Source organism: Schistocerca gregaria, chromosome 4 (assembly GCF_023897955.1).
Source record: "Schistocerca gregaria isolate iqSchGreg1 chromosome 4, iqSchGreg1.2, whole genome shotgun sequence".
Classification (NCBI taxonomy): Eukaryota; Metazoa; Arthropoda; class Insecta; order Orthoptera; family Acrididae; genus Schistocerca; species Schistocerca gregaria.
The window spans coordinates 126,517,613-126,538,982 of NC_064923.1; the positions used below are offsets into that span (position 1 = coordinate 126,517,613).

At 44.4% G+C, this 21,370-nt stretch overlaps 1 protein-coding gene across 2 annotated transcripts in view; it reads left to right on the top strand.

The window, feature by feature from the left end:
• The window catches only part of LOC126266957 (uncharacterized), a 1,160,365-nt gene that overhangs the window by 938,283 nt on the left and 200,712 nt on the right, over positions 1-21,370 (top strand). For both annotated transcript variants that reach the window (XM_049971677.1, XM_049971676.1), the window contains exon 5: positions 15,484-15,515. The gene's annotated coding sequence lies outside the window, so the exon portion shown is untranslated. The remainder of the gene's footprint in view (positions 1-15,483; positions 15,516-21,370) is intronic.

The window sequence follows — 21,370 nt, forward strand, 5'->3', positions numbered from 1 at the left end:
TTCGGAAAACTGCGTTCAATAACTCCGCTTTAGCGGCACAGTCGTCGGTAACAACACCATCGGCACTGCAAGGTATTGACTGCGTTTTGCCGCTTGTGTACTTTACATACGACCAGAATTTCTTCGGATTTTCTACCAAATTTCGAGACAATGTTTCGTTGTGGAATCTTTTAAAGGCATCTCGCATTAAAGTCTGTGCCAAATTTCGCGCGTCTGTAAATTTTAGCCAATCTTCTGGATTTCGCGTTCTTCTAAACTTCGCATGCTTTTTCCGTTGCCTCTGCAACAGCGTTCGGACCTGTTTTGTGTACCACGGGGGATCAGTTCCATCTCTTACCAATTTATGAGGTATGAATCTCTCAATTGCCGTTGCTACCATATCTTTGAATTTTAGCCACATCTCGTCTACATTTGCATAGTCAGTTCGGAAAGAATGGAGATTGTCTCTTAGGAAGGCTTCTAGTGACACTTTATCCGCTTTTTTAAATAAAATTATTTTGCGTTTGTTTCTGGTGGATTTGGAAGAAACGGTATTGAGCCTAGCTACAACGACGTTGTGATCACTAATACCTGTATCAGTCATCATGTTCTCTATTAGCTCTGGATTGTTTGTGGCTAAGAGGTCAAGTGTGTTTTCGCAACCATTTACAATTCTCGTGGGTTCGTGGACTAACTGCTCGAAATAATTTTCGGAGAAAGCATTTAGGACAATCTCGGAAAATGTTTTCTGCCTACCACCGGTTTTGAACAAGTATTTTTGCCAACATATCGAGGGAAGGTTGAAGTCTCCACCAACTATAACCGTATGAGTGGGGTATTTATTTGTTACGAGACTCAAACTTTCTCTGAACTGTTCAGCAACTATATCATCGGAGTCTGGGGGTCGGTAGAAGGAGCCAATTATTAACTTAGTTCGGCTGTTAAGTATAACCTCCATCTGTTGATTTATGGGACGTTGATGATCAGCGGTTCACAGCCTGTATTTCATTTGCAGATGAGGCAGGATTCACTAGAGATAGCATAGTAAGCTATCACACAATCGCACCTGTGTTCACTCGAGCAATCGTGGAGGTGAGACTTCAGGATCGCTTCAGTATGAGTGCATGGCCAGGAATTATCGGTGACAAACTTATAAGGCCATACTCTTGCCAAACAGATTAATAGGCGCTGTGTATCACCGACGACGACGACGGCACAACATTTCATGGGCGCTGGAGTGGTGCGGTACCAGGGCCTTCGCGCTCACCAGGTATGAATCCCTTGGATTTAAGGGTATGGGGATATTTACAGTCGTTGGTGTACCCCCAATCCGTCGACACTGTGCAGACGTTACAGAAGCGAGTAACCAATGCATATGACGTGATCGGAACGGAGCCAAAGACAGCAATTCATGATAGATTGTTTTAAATGCGTCGTCCGAAAATTGCTTTCAGCAGACAGAGCAACAGCTTGTGAGAGCAAGGTCCGAGACCGCCTAGGAACAGATCGAAACTTTTCGAATCAGTCAACGCAGACAAAGACATCAGCGACCGTATGGTTTTTAACACTGAAGAGCCAAAGAAACTAGTATAGACATGCATATTAACATACAGAGATATGTAAATAGAGAGAATACGGCGCTGCGGTCGTCGAACCCTATATAAGACAACAAGTGTCTCACGCAATTGTTAGATCGGTTACTGTTGCTACAAAGGCAGGTTATCAACGTTGAACGTGGTGTTACAGTCGGCGAACGAACGATGGGACACAGCATTTCCGAGGTAGCGATGAAGCTGGGACTTTCCCGTTCGGCCATTTCACGTGTGTACCGTGAATATCAGGACTCTGGCAAAACATCAAGTTTCCGACATCGGTGCGGTCGGAAAAAAATCGTGCAAGAACGGACCAACGACGACTGAAGAGAGTCGTTCAACTCGACAGAAGTGCAGCCCGTCCGAAATTGCTGCAGATTGTAATGTTGGGCCATCATCTAGTGTCAGTGTGCGAACCATTCAACGAAAATCATCGCTATGGGCTTTCGAGGGCTGCACGACACAAAGCTTTACGCCTCGCCTGGGCCCGTCAACTCCGACATTGGACTGTTGATGACTGGAAACATGTTACCTGGTCGGACGAGTCCCGTTTCAAACTGTATCGAGCAGATGGACGTGTACTGGTAAGGAGACAACCTCATGAATCCATGGACCCTGCATGTCAGTCAGCGGACTGTTCAAGCTGATGGAGGCTCTGTAATGGTGTGAAGCGTGTGCAGTTGGATTGATATGGGACCCTTGATACGTGTAGATACGACTCTGACAGGTGGCATGTACGTAAGCATCCTGTCTAATCACCTGCATGCATTCAAGTCCATTGTGCATTCCGACGGACTTGGGAAAATGCAGCTGGATAATGCGACACCCAACACGTCCCGAATTGTTAAAGAGTGGCTCCAGGAACACTCCTCTGAGCTTAAACGCTTCCGCTGGCCACTAAACTCCCCAGACGTGAACATTATTGAGCATATCTGTGATGCCTTGCAACGTGCTGTTCAGAAGAGATCTCACCCCCTCGTACTCTTGCGGATTTATGGACAGCTATGCAGGATTCGTGGTGTCAGTCCCTTCAGCGATACATCAGACATTAGTCGAGTCTACGCCACATCGTGTTGCGGCACTGCGTGCTCGCGGGATCCTACACGATATTAGGCAGGTGTACCAGTTTCTTTGGCTCTTCATTGTAGTACCCATTTCTTCGGTTCTTTAAGAAAGTTGAGAAAGGTAGGAGTTTATTTTTGCTTCGTACGAGTAACATGAAATAAACTGAAGAGTGCATGAATATTCGGCACAAATTTGCATAGTTTGTTTTTGTGTCGCTGGCGACTGATCTCAACCGTCACTATAGTATGTTTGACTGTATTGGCGGATCTCCAACTTCACCTCTGCTTGCACCGCTTCATCATTATCAAAGTGAAGTCCTCGAAGGTGTTCTTTAAATTTTGGAAGCAGATGAAAATCGGTTGGGGCCGAGACTGTATGGAGGATGACCGGTGAAAGTGAACCAAGAGTGTCGCGTTGTTGCAGATTTCGCAGCGCTCCTGTGTGGTCTGGCACTGTCATGGTGAAGGAGTGGTGCCCCGTGTGTGCACAAACTCTTCGATTTGATGCTTTCAGTTTTCTGGGCGTTTCGCAGCACCTTGCACAATTTATGGTGGTGCCTTTAGGCATGAATTCCAAGTGCACCGCACCTTGAACATCCCAGAACACTGTTGGTATGGCCTGTTGATGGCAAGATCTTGAACTTTTTGGTGTCAATGACCCTTGGTGGCAGAACTCCATTGCTGGTCTGTTGTGTTCAGGGTCAAAAAGGTGAACCCAAGTGTCATCTCCCGTCACGATGTTGCTAGGAATCCCAATATACTCGCGCTCAAAACCCAAAAGAAATTGTTGACAGATGTCCAGTCTCCCCTGTTTCACATCATGAGTGAGCACACAGTTTTCTGTGCCACAGTTGTGCAATGATGGCCTGAACATGCCCTCGTGATATGCCACACTTACCTGAGAGCTGTGTCTGTGTTATCATAACATTTTCTCTGATAGTTCAGCATCTCGAGCCCAACGAGTCTCGTCGGATGCCGTACGCGGTCGTCCACTCCGAGCTAGGTCACACACGTTGAAGTTAGCTCCACTGTTTCCTTATTTACGAGCACGTACAACTCAACGTCGCACATTACTGATGTCGATACAATCATCACTGCACACAGGTTTCATCCTCCTATGGATTTCAGTTAGAGGCACGTTTTTTTGTGGTCAGGAACTCGATTACAGCACGGTGTTTCTCACGCGCCGACGTAGCTACGTTACACGCCGTCATGTTACACGCTGCAATTCGGAGCCCTCTAGCGGCAGAGGATTAGAACTTACATCAGCGAAGAGGGAAGGTCGACTGAGTAAAGCACAAAGCATGTGATACCTCAGTCGATATTGAGAACAGAATAAAAAAATTGGAGGCATTGATGTTCAGCGTACTGCGATTGTTTTACATAAGCACATGAACTGCTGCCTTTCGACCAAACCGATCGACAATAGATCACATTTTCACACTAAGACAATTGTTTGAAAAACACTGGGAATATGGTAAAGATATCTACAGCATGCTCGTCGATTTTCAACGTGCATATGACAGCATCCACAGGAATAGCCTATACAGTGCAATGCGTGACTTCAGAATCCCTGAGAATCTAGTGAGAACGGTGCAAGCTTGTATGGAAGGGTCAAAGGCAGTAGTAGGTTTCCGAGGAGCCACATCAGAAACGTTCGAGATTGAGACAGGCCTCAGACAAGGGGATGCTCTCTCATGTGTTCCGTTCAATGTCATCTTAGAGAAAGTAATAAAAAAACGTGGACAACAGGAGTGGGCTGGAATAGAGATGGACGGTAACTTCAGTTGTCTCGCATATGCAGATGACATAATACTACTAAGTGAATCAAAGCACGAGTTGGAAGAAATGTACCGGAGAATAAACAATTATGCACAGAAGGTAGGGCTCAAACTGAATAGAGACAAAACAGAGTTCATGCAGTTAGGAGGAATACAAGAGCAGGAAGAATTTCTTGAGATAAATAGCAAGAGCTTCAAGAAAGTACACCGGTTCAAAATCTACTAAAACATTCACTCCGAAACGATCATTTTAACACATAAAAATATTGTGGACTGCGATCTTATTGTTACACGCAAAATCTGAGGGACGCTGGTTGTTCTTTTGTCGTCAGCCGCCAGTCTATACACACGTGTCAGTTTAGTGTAATAGCCATACAGACCGGAGCAGGTGGACCAAACATAATGACTGAAAGGCGCGAGAGTGAGATCAGAATTGGGAAGCCCGCAACGGAAGTGGCGATACACCTGTTCCAGCTAAGACGGCGGAGTTTTCGCTGTCCGCTCGCTCCACTAGCGTTTATGCAAACGAATGCAAATAGGGAGTCTAGCAAGACCGGCAGCTGATTGCTATCTGCGCGGTCCTTCGCCGACCGCTCGCGGTTCCGCTGGCCTGCAGTCGACACGGAAATCCCGGCCTCGCCGGGTTATAACGCCGGAATGCGGAGGTTCGCGTCGGACGAGCATATCTCGCCAGTGAGGAGTTATTAGCACTGACTGACAACAGTCCTGAAAGACCCAAGTGAGAAACCAGGCAGGGACGTAGAGTTGACGCGTAGACAAAGGCGATTTATGTAAAGACTCATTTTCATTCCGTTTCAAAACCCAAATCATGAAAGGTACAGATGCGTGACTGGCGCACGTAACTCCTAGCTGTTTGGAGCTGGCTGTCTGAGAACTGGAATAAACCTTCAAAATTGGCTTGTTAGGTGTTGTGAAAGCTGTCGGGTCAGCTGTCAGCTTCCACCATCGTCCTCTCCAGTATCGCTCGCTCAAGAGACGGTGCTGATTATGTAAACAATCCGGCCTCCGAGGCGTTGAAGGTGAGGCCGTTGCTTCTACACTATCTAATCAAAAGCATCCGGACAACCCTTTGTACTTCGGCATTGACCACTGGAGATCACGAGAGACGGACTCGCCAATGTAAAAGGTGGCAGGGAGTATTGTCAGTGGAGAGACAGTAACTGCGAGATAATCGGTCAGGACAGAGTGGATTCGAACGTGTACTAGTTACTGGATGTCACTTGAGTAACAAATTATTCAGAGACCTTTCAACACTTCTAAAACTGCTGACGTCGACTGTTCGTGACGGGACTGTGAAGTGGAAACCCAAAAAGTACAGCTCAGAAGCGATAAAGCTGTACCCATATATCCGTCCTTTACCGTTACTCAAACCACAATCAAGAAAATTAAACAAACATCAGCCACTGGTACTAAATGCAGTTGTAACAAGTATACAGTGCAAATACACTCCTGGAAATGGAAAAAAGAACACATTGACAACAGTGTGTCAGACCCACCATACTTGCTCCGGACACTGCGAGAGGGCTGTACAAGCAATGATCACACGCAAGGCACAGCGGACACCCCAGGAACCGCGGTGTTGGCCGTCGAATGGCGCTAGCTGCGCAGCATTTGTGCACCGCCGCCGTCAGTGTCAGCCAGTTTGCCGTGGCATACGGAGCTCCATCGCAGTCTTTAACACTGGTAGCATGCCGCGACAGCGTGGACGTGAACCGTATGTGCAGTTGACGGACTTTGAGCGAGGGCGTATAGTGGGCATGCGGGAGGCCGGGTGGACGTACCGCCGAATTGCTCAACACGTGGGGCGTGAGGTCTCCACAGTTCATCGATGTTGTCGCCAGTGGTCGGCGGAAGGTGCACGTGCCCGTCGACCTGGGACCGGACCGCAGCGACGCACGGATGCACGCCAAGACCGTAGGATCCTACGCAGTGCCGTAGGGGACCGCACCGCCACTTCCCATCAAATTAGGGACACTGTTGCTCCTGGGGTATCGGCGAGGACCATTCGCAACCGTCTCCATGAAGCTGGGCTACGGTCCCGCACACCGTTAGGCCGTCTTCCGCTCACGCCCCAACATCGTGCAGCCTGCCTCCAGTGATGTAGCGACAGGCGTGAATGGAGGGACGAATGGAGACGTGTCGTCTTCAGCGATGAGAGTCGCTTCTGCCTTGGTGCCAATGATGGTCGCATGCGTGTTTGGCGCCGTGCAGGTGAGCGCCACAATCAGGACTGCATACGACCGAGGCACACAGGGCCAACACCCGGCATCATGGTGTGGGGTGCGATCTCCTACACTGGCCGTACACCTCTGCTGATCGTCGAGGGGACACTGAATAGTGCACGGTACATCCAAACCGTCATCGAACCCATCGTTCTACCATTCCTAGACCGGCAAGGGAACTTGCTGTTCCACCAGGACAATGCACGTCCGCATGTATCACGTGCCACCCAACTGCTCTAGAAGGTGTAAGTCAACTACCCTGGCCAGCAAGATCTCCGGATCTGTCCCCCATTGAGCATGTTTGGGACTGGATGAAGCGTCGTCTCACGCGGTCTGCACGTCCAGCACGAACGCTGGTCCAACTGAGGCGCCAGGTGGAAATGGCACGGCAAGCCGTTCCACAGGACTACATCCAGCATCTCTACGATCGTCTCCATGGGAGAATAGCAGCCTGCATTGCTGCGAAAGGTGGATATACACTGTACTAGTGCCGACATTGTGCATGCTCTGTTGCCTGTGTCTATGTGCCTGTGGTTCTGTCAGTGTGATCATGTGATGTATCTGACCCCAGGAATATGTCAATAAAGTTTTCCCTTCCTGGGACAATGAATTCTCGGTGTTCTTATTTCAATTTCCAGGAGTGTATGTCGAATAGTGACAATACATCTACGTCTACATGTATATGGACACACTGCAAATCACACTTCAGTGTGTTGCAGGGGCTTCATCGAACTACCTTCTGGACTGTATGGCTGGTCCCGGCGGATGTTGGAGTCCTTCCTCGGGCATGGGTGTGTGTGTTCGTCCTTACGATAATTTACTGTGTAAGCTTAGCGGCTGACGACCTTAGCAGTTACGTCCCAAAAGATTTCCACACATTTGAACCACCTTCGCAATAATTCTCTATTATTCCAGTTTCTAAGAGCGCGCAGAGAAAACGAAAACCTATAGCTATCGTGCGAGCTCTCATTTCCCTTATTTTATTGTGATGGTCCTTTCTCCCGATGTAGGCTGGCGTCAGCAAAATATTTTCGCATTCGGAGGAGATAGCTGGTGATTGAAATTTCGTGAGAAGATTCGGCCGCAACGAAAAACGCCTTTGTGTTAATGATATCCACCCCAAACCCTGTACCATGTCCGTGACACTGTCTCCCCTATTTCGCTATAATACAAAACTTCCTGCCCTTGTTTGAAATTTCTCGATTCACGCCGGTAATCCGATCTGGTAAGGATCGCACACCGCCCAGCAGTACTCCAACACAGGACAGATAAGCGTAGTGTAGACAGTCTCTTTAATAGATCTGTTACTTCTTTTCAGTGTTGTGCCAGTAAAACGCAGTCTTTGGTTTGCCTTCCCACAACATTTTCTCAGTTTTCTTTCCAATTTAAATTGTATGTAATTGTAATTCCTAGGTATTTAGTTGAATTTACAGCCTTTAGATTTGTTTATTTGTCGTGTAATCGAAATTTAACGGATTCCTTTCATCACTCATGTGGATGACCTTACGCTTTTCATTATTTAGGGTCAACTGCCAATTTTCTCACCGTACAGATATCTTTTCTAAATCGTTTTTCAGTTTGTTCTGGTGTTGTGATGACAGTACTAGGTGATACACTGCAGCATCATCTGCAAACAACCTAAGATGGCTGCTCAGGTTGTCTCTTAAATCGTTTATATAGATAAGGACCAATAGAGGGCGTATAACATTACCTTAGGGAACGCCAGCAATCACTTATATTCGTATTTTACTCGTTCACTTCCCGTCAATTAGTACGAGCTGTGACTGACGGGAAATCACGAATCCAGGCACATAATTGAGATGATATTCCATAAGCATGCAATTTCAGTACAAGCCACTTGTGTAGTACAGTGTCAAAAGCCTTCTGGAAATCTAGAAATACGGGATCAATATGAAATTCTTGTAAATAAAGCTCAGCACTTCGTGTTAGTAAAGAGCTAGTGGTGATTCACAAGAACGATGTTTTCTAATCCGTGTTGACGGTGTGTCAATAGACCGATCTGGTCGAGGTAATACGTAATGTTCGAAAACAATATATGTTCCAAAATCCTGCTGGATACCGACGTTAATGATATGGGCTTGTAATTTTGTGGATAACTGCTACTACCCCTCTTCATTGTTGGTATGACCTGTGCACCTTTCCAGTCTTTGTGTACGGACCTTTCGTCTGGCGAGCGGTTGTATACTGTTTCTAAATATGGAGCTATTCCATCAACATACTCTGAAAGGAACCTAATTGGTATACAGTCTGGGTCGGAAGACCTGCTTGCACCCAGATAAGCACTGAATTACTCAAAAAAAAAAAAAAAAACTGATGCGTCCGATCCATACAACTAGCGTAATATTGTATGAGGGGCAGTCAAATGAAAACAAGGCAGCTTGAAAAAAGTAAGTAAACTGTTTATTACTTCAAAAGTAATCGCCATAACTGTTAATACAGTTGCCCGCATCTCGTGATCGTGCGGTAGCGTTGTCGCTTCCCACGCCCGGGTTCCCTGGTTCGATTCCCGGCGGGGTCAGGGATTTTGTCTGCCTCGTGATGGCTGGGTGTTGTGTGATGTCCTTAGGTTGGCTAGGTTTAAGTAGTTCTAAGTTCTAGGGGACTGATGACCTCAGATGTTAAGTCCCATAGTGCTCAGAGCCATTTGAACCATTTTGTTAATACAGTTATCCCCACTGTGACACAAGACGGCCATTGCCTTCATGGAAAAATATTTACGGTTGCCTATGAACCATGATTGTACCCAGGCGTGTACTTCTTCGTCTGAACCAAACCGACGACCACGAACATCTTTCTACAAGTCCCAAAAAATATGTAATTCCCACGGTGAGAGATCTGGACTCTACGGGGGACTTGTAAGCGGTTCCCAGCGAAACTTCTGCAGCGCGGTCGAAACAACCTTGTCAACATGTGACTCATTTTTATTTGGTTGCCCCTTATAAATAAACCAGTCCCAAATCACATGTAATGTACACCAGCTGTCAAATTTGAATATAGCGCAGGTTACCGTTTTCGACCAATCAGAAGAGAGTACATTTAGGGTAAGTTGGCGCACACGTCATATAATGGCGGTTTGCAAAATCTGCTCACTACAGGGAGTTGTTTTTCTTTTTAATTAGGTGAGAAATCAGACTCTGCGAAACATGGCAAATGCACTGAACGCGTAGGAGCACGTGGTGCTATTATTTTCTAAGTAATAGAAAAATTGTAGGGAAGGATGTGGAGGAAACATTACGTTTGTACTGCTGCACGTTGTTTTAGATCGACAGATTACAACTCGAACATCGTTTTATTTTAAAGAGAAATCAACACACAACCTTTGTATAATTGAGCCTGTTTCTGTTCAGCAATCTTTTTCAAAAAGATCTTCGTTCTGGTTGCGCCTCACTTCGTCGCAGGATTCTCAGAGTGTATGGTGCCGATGATACGTGATGCCAATAATGTATCCACATGCCTTATATATATGTTGCAAGTAATGATAAGTGTCTTCGTGAGCTTGACGTCCTGGCACTGCAGTTCCAGCTTGTACTTGTCTATACAATATCGCACTCCATGACATTCGCGAAACTTTCATTTCTATGAGAGATACGACACAGTTCAATGTTTATCCTCATTGAAGCACAGTCTTCGAAATGTTCAAATCTGTTATCGGACACACGTGTTGTTTCAACAGCAACCCACCGATCTGCGTTCATTGCATACACAAAACTATCTCAGTTCATCCACGAATAGAAGCGCACACAGTTCGACGTTCATTCAGTATTAATCACTGTATTTCTGCAGTTCACAATCATAAGGTGCACATATTAATCTAAATCCTTAGTCGTGTCTTAACGCACGAAAAACCAACCAACCATACATGCTGACATGTCAACAGTATGTGACTCTTCTTCGTCACCGCCCCTGAAGTTCAATTCTCCAGTTTCGATTTTTTTTTTCTGTATTGAGTTTCGTTTCCCCCCGAAGGGGGGGGGGGGGGGCGGCTGGCAGCAGCTTAGTATGCCGCTCTTCAGCCTACAGACTTTGTTTTAAAAACATGAAGAGAATAAATAATAAGAACAAACGATAAAATCGGAGACTGAAATAGTAACATAGCGAAAAAATTGTGGAACTTAAAACACAGTACAAAATGATGATGACGCTAATAAAATACATACGAAGCAGACAGGTAAAATAATAGACAGACAATTAAAAAACACGGCGACAGGCTGGTTTCTGTTCGCAAAAGACATAAAAGTCACACCCAGCGACAGCATGGTTCCTGTTCGCAACACTACAAGACGAACAACACTGAACGTCCACTGGAACACTGCACTAAAAAGTTAGCAAATTTGACACACCACAGCTGAGATCAGGTGGGGGGAAACTGCAGAGATGATGGGAAAAAGAAAAAAAAAGGGGGTGGAATGAGAGGAAAAGCGTGGGTGGGGAGGGGTGAAAGGAGCCGATGGAGAATGAGGACCCATAAGAGGGGTGGGGGGTGCTGGTCAGACGCGACAGGGAGTGGGGAAGGCAGAGGAGGGGAATACAAAATGACTCTGGGGGGGGGGGGGCAGTTTCGATAGTTAACAAGCTCTCTTATAGCAAGGATGCAATGAAATGTTTATGTCATTGTTAATATTGAAATGTGTTGACTGTCGTTACTAAACATAATGAATAAATCGAAATAACAAAAGGAAAAAAATATTTATATAGGTTCCCAAATTCTGTATACAGGGTGTATCAAAAATAATCGTCTGATATAAAAAAACCATAAGTATTAAGTTATTTTAGATATGTGCGTGAACAACGTACTGTTAGAAAGAGCAAACTCTCGAGTTTTTCGTGGTTCCCGCTAGGTAGCAGCAGTGAGCGCCCACTTCAGTACAAGTAGAAATGGTGTCGGGAGAACAGAGAGCGTTTTGTGTTTTGTGCAGTGCGGGTCAGTAATAACTGTTCAGCGTGACTTTCGTACCAGCTATGATGTGGATCCCCTACAGCGCAGAGCATTAGACGATGGCATGAACAATTTCGAGAAACAGGTTGTTTGTGTAAAGCCAAATCGCCGGGCCGTCCCCGAGTGTCTGACACAGACGTCGAAAGCATCCGCCATAGTTTGAGAAGCGAGTCCGCGGAAATCCGTTCGCCGTGCACCTCGACAGCTCAACGTGCCCCCTTTGTGCATCAGGCGTGTGTTGCGTCGACGTTCACACATGAAACCATACAAAATTCGGGTACTGCAAGCTCTTCGTGAAGGTGACAAACAACAACGTGTGGAGTTCTGTAACTACGTTCTTGGCAAGATGGAGGATGACAGTTTTCTTCCGCGCTTAGTGTTTGATGACGAGGCAATACTTCATTTAAATGGAAAAGTGAGGCGTCATAATGTGAGAATATCGGGTATGGAACAACAACATGCAGTTGTACAACATGAGAAGGAATCTCCAAAATTTAATGTGTTTTGTACAGTTTCACGGAAAAAGGTGTGTGGTCCATTTTTCTTTGCCGAGAACACTGTTACAGGAAGCACATATCTCGGTGTGCTTGAGAACTTTCTTTTCCCGCAGTTGGAGACTGGTTCGAACGACTTCATCTACCAGCAGGATGGAGCACCGCCACACAGGCATCTGGAAGTGCGGGTTCTTTAAAATAAACGGATTACTCAACGATAGAGCGGACGTACTGGACCAAGTGATTCAGACTTACATTACTGGCCTGCAAGGTCACCGGACCTGAATCTATGTGGTTATTTCTTGTGGGGGTTTATAAAGGACTCTGCTTATGTGCTTCCATTATCAACAACAATGAATGAACTGAGACATCACATAACAGCAGCTGTGGAAGCTGTAACTCAAGACATGCTCGCAGCAATGTGGGAACAATTTGAATGCCTCTCAAGGGGGGAATGTTGAACACCTATGAAAAAGACTGTTTGAGTTTCCTGTTCATCAAAAAACAAAATTCGTTTCATATGTCAATTAGTTTCAGAAATATAGACAGGCCAAATCGGATGATTCTGTTTGATACACCCTGTATTTACAAACATATCACACGAAAAACCATATCGCTGTAGGTTGCCCACTTTGTCAGTGTATAAGCAGAGAGCCTTTTTGAGGGCATCACACAGTTCTTTTAGACAACTGAAGTTACCATTACTTCAGAATTAGTTTCCATGGGCTACATAAGATCGTTACGCGGACATCTTCTCAACGATAAGTGCAAATACGTGGTCTTCGCTTACGCGTTTTTCAATGTGAATCTCATCAGTTTGTTGGTACCTGGTGCTAATATGTAATACACACGAAGAAACACTTTTCGACTGTAATGATTAACGAAAACTTGTCATATCGCATGACCATTTGTGCGGTCTATTGGATGGCTGACAAGTTCTGGCGTTTCCGATTCCACAAAGTACAAATAATGATTTTGTTTCGTGATGTAAATAAGAATCTAAATTACGGCTAAAAAGGTTCCTTGAACACAAACTCTTACGTTGGACGTGTTGAACTTACCGTCGGGCTGTTCTAATTCTACGTGTACCTCGATTTTCATATAAAAACCTAGCTCATTACTACTTGAACTAGGATCGTAACCTGTTTTCCTATGGCGAAAGTTGTGTCGGAAAAATCTATTAATAATATAAATGAAGAGAAAAAAGAATAAGGGTGAATTATCTCATTACATTTTGCCACGAAATTAAGTAGAAGTGTCCGCATGATCAATGATTAGCTCACAAATAAAAGTGAATAAATAATTGACTTACTTTTTAGCACTGTCGCCTTTTTTTCTGAAACTGACTGTCTAGATTAACAACCCAGCACCTGTCGAGACTGAATCTTATGTTATGGCATTGCTCTTTTATTATTAAATGCTACATTTATGGCCTAAGATCTTCGACGAGTTGCAGAGCAAATTTTAAATTTCATCTGAAAGAGTTTCTCGTGGACATTTCCTTCTTCTCGGTAGACGAAATTTCTGTCAAAAAAGTAGCGAGTATAATATATAAGAAAACTGTGCAACTATTTTATAAAATTTAATTACGTGTCACTAGGACCACGCAAATTGAGAAAACGAATGATTGCACGCTGTTCAAGTAAGGAAAACGTCGCCATTCTAAATATTTAAAACAGTTCTCATTCTCGCCCCTGGTGGTAAAATACGAGTGATATACGAGGTGCATTCAAGTTCTAAGGCCTCCGATTTTTTTTCTAATTAACTACTCACCCGAAATCGATGAAACTGGCGTTACTTCTCGACGTAATCGCCCTGCAGACGTACACATTTTTCACAACTCTGACGCCATGATTCCATGGTTTCTTTAGGAGTCTGTTTTGACCACTGGAAAATCGCTGAGGCAATAGCAGCACGGCTGGTGAATGTGCGGCCACTGAAAGTGTCTTTCATTGTTGGAAAAAGCCAAGAGTCACTAGGAGCCAGGTCAGGTGAGTAGGGAGCATGAGGAATCATTTCAAAGTTGTTGTCACGAAGAAACTGTTGCGTAACGTTAGCGCGATGTGCGGGTACGTTGTCTTGGTGAAACAGCACACGCGCAGCCCTTCCCGGACGTTTTTGTTGCAGTGCAGGAAGAAATTTGTTCTTCAAAACATTTTCGTAGGATGCACCTGTTACCATAGTGCCCTTTGGAACGCAATGCGTAAGGATTACTCCCTCGCTGTCCCAGGACATGGACACCATCATTTTTTCAGCTCTGGCGGTCACCCGAAATTTTTTTGGTGGCGGTGAATCTGTGTGCTTCCATTGAGCTGACTGGCGCTTTGTTTCTGGATTGAAAAATGGCATCCACGTCTCATACATTGTCACAACCGACGAAAAGAAAGTCCCATTCATGCTGTCGTTGCGCGTCAACATTGCTTGGCAACATGCCACACGGGGAGGCGTGTGGTCGTCCGTCAGCATTCGTGGCACCCACCTGGATGACACTTTTCGCATTTTCAGGTCGTCATGCAGGATTATGTGCACAGAATCCACAGAAATGCCAACTCTGGAGGCGATCTGTTCAACAGTCATTCGGCGATCCCCCAAAACAATTCTCTCCACTTTCTCGATCATGTCGTCAGACCGGCTTGTGCGAGCCCGAGGTTGTTTCGGTTTGTTGTCACACGATGTTCTGCCTTCATTAAACTGTCGCACACACGAACGCACTTCCGACACATCCATAACTCCATCACAACATGTCTCCTTCAACTGTCGATGAATTTCAATTGGTTTCACACCACGCAAATTCAGAAAACGAATAGTTGCACGCTGTTCAAGCAAGGAAAACGTCGCCATTTTAAGTATTTAAAACAGTTCTCATTCTCGCCCCTGGCGGTAAAATTCCATCTGCCTTACGGTGCTGCCATCTCTGGGACGTATTGACAATGAACGCGGCCTCATTTTAAAACAATGCGCATGTTTCTATCTCTTTCCAGTCCGGAGAAAAAAAATCGGAGGCCTTAGAACTTGAATGCACCTCGTATTATGTTTCAGTCCAAAACTAGTAGCGAGTGTAAAACATAAGAAAACTGTGCAATTTTTTTTCTTAAATTTAATGGCGTTTCACCATTACCTTGAGTAGTATGAGAGACTGATAAATACGTTTCTTACGGTAATCAACGTGTTGTTTAGGAGGATACACCTGGCCAGCATGTTGACTTATCATTTATACGTAGTTCTTGATGTGTGTTATTTAGACAGAAATCGTGACAATGATGTATGGTACAAGGCATTAAAAATAATAGTAAAATAAATTCATTTCTTAGCAAACTACTCTATGGTACTTGCTAGAATATAAGAATAACTCAGGTTTTGTTTTTATTTCCAGGTGCAGCACTTGCACAGCTGAGCGTTGACAAGGTGAGTGCCTGTTTGGACTTTCCTGCTTCAGGGCTCTCGTTGCTACAACCATAGCCCGAGTCTATCTCTCTCTCTCTCTCTCTCTCTCTCTCTCCCACCTTTATGGTTCCTAGTATCCATTAAGACCTATCCTCCGTCCATATTTGTGACAGAATTTGTAGCTATTAGCGTTTCGAAGTAAATTTACTCTCAGCGTTCACTGCACTTAGCAGTGGCGAATAGTCCCCTCTTCTCCTAAAGGAACCAGTTTTATCAACGTAGAGGATTATCCAAAATGTTGCGCACAGTTTGAAGGGGCTGACAGAGGAGTCGAAATATAACAACTTTGGAACAGAAACTTATGGACTTTGGAAGTGATACTTAGCCAGTGAAAGCTTTGAAATTTCAGTAACAACAAGGACACTCTGTAAGTGCCATAACTTCAGCAAAGATATTGGGCCGTTTGTCAAGTCTCGCATGAGGGAAAAAAATACAAAAAAAACAGACTTATGGAGAGAAGAGGGGGAAATTTGGGTTGGGAAAGTCGCCGCTATTGACTTGTAATTTGTGTGTGTGTGTGTGTGTGTGTGTTACGCTCGCTCGCGCCTGTTTTTTATTATTTTTTTATAAGGATGAAAGGGGTGACGGTCGCGAGATTTGATGAGTGAGTGTTTAGTATGATCGTGTTCTATATCTCACGTCACTTTTGTTTCATACAGCTCGCGTGGTGAGTGAACTACTACTTATATTACTCCGTCATTCACGACATTCTTATCATTTATAGAGCTTTCTTATGGGGAAATTTTCTTGTTACGTCAGCTTCTGTTATGGTGAATCAGTCTTGTAACTTTTATATCTTGTTCCACTTATGAAGGTTCATGTCCATACTTTGTTAGATACTGTAAGACAGTCCGTACTGTACGGGATAACTGAATTACAGCTACGTTACTAAAGCAGACGTGGGGAAAGGACCATACGACATCGTAAATTGAATCAAAACATTTTAAAAGCTTCAGAACTTGAGCTACAGAAACTAGTTTTTTTAACCTAATAGTAAGAGGCTAATGCCAAAATGACTGCTACACAGAAACATGTTTAAAACTATTTTATCACATACCCAGCACACGCATACAGTAAGATCCAAAATATGAATTACATTTCTCTCTGCAAGCTCTAAAAATAAAAGAAAGCAAACACAAATGGCAGGCAAACAAACAGCCTTTTATTCAGTTGCACTGACATTCCTTGTTTGCTTTCTTCTGTCCTATCTTTTTATTTTCTTCTTCTTCTTGTGGTTCTTCTGCTGGCAAGTGCTCTGTACGCAATAGATACATATTCAAACCAAGTTCCTTGTTTATAAGAATGCTTTAGTTATATGTTTATAACGGTGGATTTTCCACAGAACATATATAGACGACAAACATGCGTTATGAATCTTGTGCTCACATACTTCACGTCTGGGGATACAGGTGGAGAATGTCAACACCGCGTTGGGGACTCTCCAGACCGGATCCCGAAGAACCGGTACACAGTCGTCAGGAATTTGCATCAAGCAGCAGCGTGTCAGGGGTATGCGTTGCAATGTGTACGACCTGACTCCTGTTTGTTTACTTAAGAGAAATAAGCGGGTTATTTCGTCCGGTACCGTAGTGACACTCCCGAGAAGAGAAGTAATTTCATAAGACCACTTCGCTGTCGATTATTTCAGTTCGCCCTATAAAACCGTAGCGTCCTCATTTTTCCCTTCCTCGTGTGATTTCGAATTTCTCATTTTATTTCTACGTAATATAGGTCTCCACGATTCAGCTTTCATTAGCAGTTTCCTTTTCTTCTGGGTGCCAAAAATATCAATTTTATTTTTAATTACTCACATTAGTTTTAGCACCAATAAGTCTTCATATGCGAGTATCTTTTTTTTTTTTTTTTACTGTAGAAGTGTTTCAACGATTTCATTTGTTCTTTTAGGTCTTGTCTGTCATAATACGTCCTTCCATTTTTGTAGTTGTTTCTCGTCATACTTTGCGTCAGTGAAGACTTACAATTAGATTTCATCGAATGACATTTTTTAGTAAATATACAGTTCATGGACTTGCAAGATCTCATCTACATAGTCACGATTCAGTGTGTATTTTTGTGTAGGATAAACAATGTTTTCCATGGAAAACTGGAAACACTAGCGGTGACTGTTGTGTCGTACTTCCGCTTATTCTCATATTTGAGTTTTATTCAAGAGTTGTGCAGGATGCATTTCGCACACGGATTTTTCACACCATTGACCACTTCCGCGAATCTGATTTCATTCAGTATGCGAAAAGAAACAAAAGAAAAAGAAACTCGCTGTGTGACGTAGGCCATGAGTCTCGACTTGTTACTGAAAATGTTATCCGTCGTGCTCTTTCTGTGCTATGTGGCGCTGTTAATGTTTCGCCGTGTACCGAGTGTTCGCAGTTGGGAACTGCGGTAATCGAATGCGCGACACTGTCTTCTGTAAGGGCTCGCGCAGAGGTGTGTGTGTGTGTGTGTGTGTGTGTGTGTGTGTGTGTGTGTGTGTGTGAATGAGAGAGAGAAAGAGTGTGAGTGAAAGAGTCGTGCGGTATATGTTACCCCGTGGAAGTACTCTTTGATGTTTCATTTGGTGTATTATTTTTTTTTAATATCGTGTTATTTCAGGCAAAACATCTAGCCCGAGAGGCCAAGGTTGATATGGGGTGCAGAAATTCACCAGGCCAAGGTCGATATAGGGTGTAGAAATTCACCTCTAAGTCCTCTGGAGACTTAACTTCTAGTGCAACATTTGTTGCGCAATGCTTTTCTCTTTCAGGTAATTTGTGAACGTAACTTTATTTATAGCTTTGTAATGGACTGATCAGAATACCGATCACTAAAGTTTCTGTATGTTTGGCCTATATGTACAGACCAGCTCTTTTTCTGGCCTTCGGTCCGAAGACTACATATCATGTATATCCTCCCCATACCAAAAACAGAAACACACACGCACACACTTCCTCTCATTACCAAACTGACAAGTCCCTTACGTCTCTAGGTATCTCCTACCAACACACACCTCCTTTTAGTCAAGTTGTGCCACACATTTCTCATTTCTCCAGTTCGATTCACTAGCTCACTAATTATTCGATCTCGTATATGATTTTCAACACTGTTCTTTAGCGCCATATTAAAAAGTTTATAGTCTCTTCTTGCGTGAAATGCTTATCATCCACCATTAACTTCCGCACAAGGCTGTATTCCTTACAAATTAGCGAGGTGGCGGAGTGGCTAGCACACTGGACTCGCATTCGGGAGGACGACGGTTCAATCCCGCGTCCGACAATCCTGATTTAAGTTTTCCGTGATTTCCCTAAATCGCTCCAGGCAAATTCCGGGATGGTTCTCTTGAAAGGGCACGGCCAATTTCCTTCCCCGTCCTTCCCTAATTCTATGAGACCGATGACCTTGCTGTCTGGTCTCCTTCCCCAAACAACCCCCAACCCAATCCATATAAGTACTCTCAGAAAAGACTTCCTTAGACTTAAACTTACATTCGACGTTAACAAATTTCTCTTTGTTGTAAGCGCTGTTCTTTCTAATGTGAGTCTGCATTTTATATCCCCTCTAAGTCAGCCATCGACATCGACTTGCCCCCCTTCTTGCAGCGGTGTATCGTAGGTCTCTAGAAGACCGAAGCGTTCCAAAGGATTGGAAAAGGGCACAGGTCATCCCCGTTTTCAAGAAGGGACGTCGAACAAATGTGCAAACTATAGACCTATATCTCTAACCTCGATCAGTTGTAGAATTTTGGAACACGTATTATGTTCGAGTATAATGACTTTTCTGGAGACTAGAAATCTACTCTGTAGGAATCAGCATGGGTTTCGAAAAAGACGGTCGTGTGAAGCCCAGCTCGCGCTATTCGTCCACGAGACTCAGAGGGCCATAGACACGGGTTCACAGGTAGATGCCGTGTTTCTTGACTTCCGCAAGGCGTTCGATACAGTTCCCCACAGTCGTTTAATGAACAAAGTAAGAGCGTACGGACTATCAGACCAATTGTGCGATTGGATTGAGGAGTTCCTAGATAACAGAACGCACCATGTCATTCTGAATGGAGAGAAGTCTTTCGAAGTAAGAGTGACTTCAGGTGTGCCGCAGGGGAGTGTCATAGGCCCGTTGCTATTCACGATATACATAAATGACCTTGTGGATGACATCGGAAGTTCACTGAGGCTTTTTGCAGATGATGCTGTGGTGTATCGAGAGGTTGTAACAATGGAAAATTGTACTGAAATGCAGGAGGATCTGCAGCGAATTGACTCATGGTGCAGGGAATGGCAATTGAATCTCAATGTAGACAAGTGTAATGTGCTGCGAATACATAGAAAGATAGATCCCTTATCATTTAGCTACAAAATAGCAGGTCAGCAACTGGAAGCAGTTAATTCCATAAATTATCTGTGAGTACGCATTAGGAGTGGTTTAAAATGGAATGATCATATAAAGCTGATCGTCGGTAAAGCAGACGCCAGACTCAGATTCATTGAAAGAATCCTAAGGAAATGCAATCCGAAAACAAAGGAAGTGGTTACAGTACGCTTGTTCGCCCACTGCTTGAATACTGCTCAGCAGTGTGGGATCCGTACCAGATAGGGTTGATAGAAGAGATAGAGAAGATCCAACGGAGAGCAGCGCGCTTCGTTACAGGATCATTTAGTAATCACGAAAGCGTTACGGAGATGATAGATAAACTCCAGTGGAAGACTCTGCAGGAGAGACGCTCAGTAGCTCGGTACGGGCTTTTGTTGTAGTTTCGAGAACATACCTTCACCGAGGGGTCAAGCGGTATATTGCTCCCTCCTACGCATATCTCGCGAAGAGACAATGAGGATAAAATCAGAGAGATTAGAGCCCACACAGAAGCATACCGACAATCCTTCTTTCCACGAACAATACGAGACTGGAATAGAAGGGAGAACGGATAGAGGTACTGAGGGTACCCTCCGCCACACACCGTCAGGTGGCTTGCGGAGTATGGATGTAGATGTAGATGTTGCTGCACAAAATCCACTCCTTTTAGAGTCGCATTTCCTGAAGTAATTCTCACAGAGTCACCTGTTTCAAATCGACTACATTCCTACTCCCTTGGTGTACTTCTCTTGATATTCACCTACATCATTTCAATCATCGTTTCAATTCCGTTTGACTGATCCTCTGCCGTATCTGGCAGGATTGCAATGGTACCGAGAAATCTCAAAGTTTTAATTTCTTCTCTATGAATTTGTTTTTCGCTTTCGAGAAACTGATTAACGTTTGTAATAAGCTATAAACATGTGTCATTCTTTGCTTAATTACTGCTTCCTTTCATGTCTTTCGACTCTTTAAATTGCAGTTTGTTTCCTGTACTAGCTGTAGATAACCTTCCGCTCTCTGTGTTTTATCTTAGCCTCCTCATTATTTCAATGAGTGTATTCCTACCAGCTATTGGCGCAGCTATAAGGATAAAATCTGAAGCGAGCTAAAAGACAGACTCAAAGCTGAGTAATGGTGGATTCTCCAGCCGATATCGGTCAGCCGTTTTAAAATAGAGATGACTGGCCCAGTGGACGGGCCGGCGGTTTCCTCCGCGGGGACATCAGAAGCCGGCGGGCGCCGGGCGGCCGCCGCCATATTCCGGGAAGCGGGGATGGGCGCGCCCACGCCGGACCAGATCCGTCTTGACGCGGTCGAGGGGGTATGAAACGGAAGCTGTGGTTGGGAAGGGAGTGAGACCGGATTGTAGCCTCTCCCCGATGTTATACAATCTGTATATTGAGCAAGCAGTAAAGGAAAGAAAAGAAAAATTCGGAGTAGGTATTAAAATCCATGGAGAAGAAATAAAAACC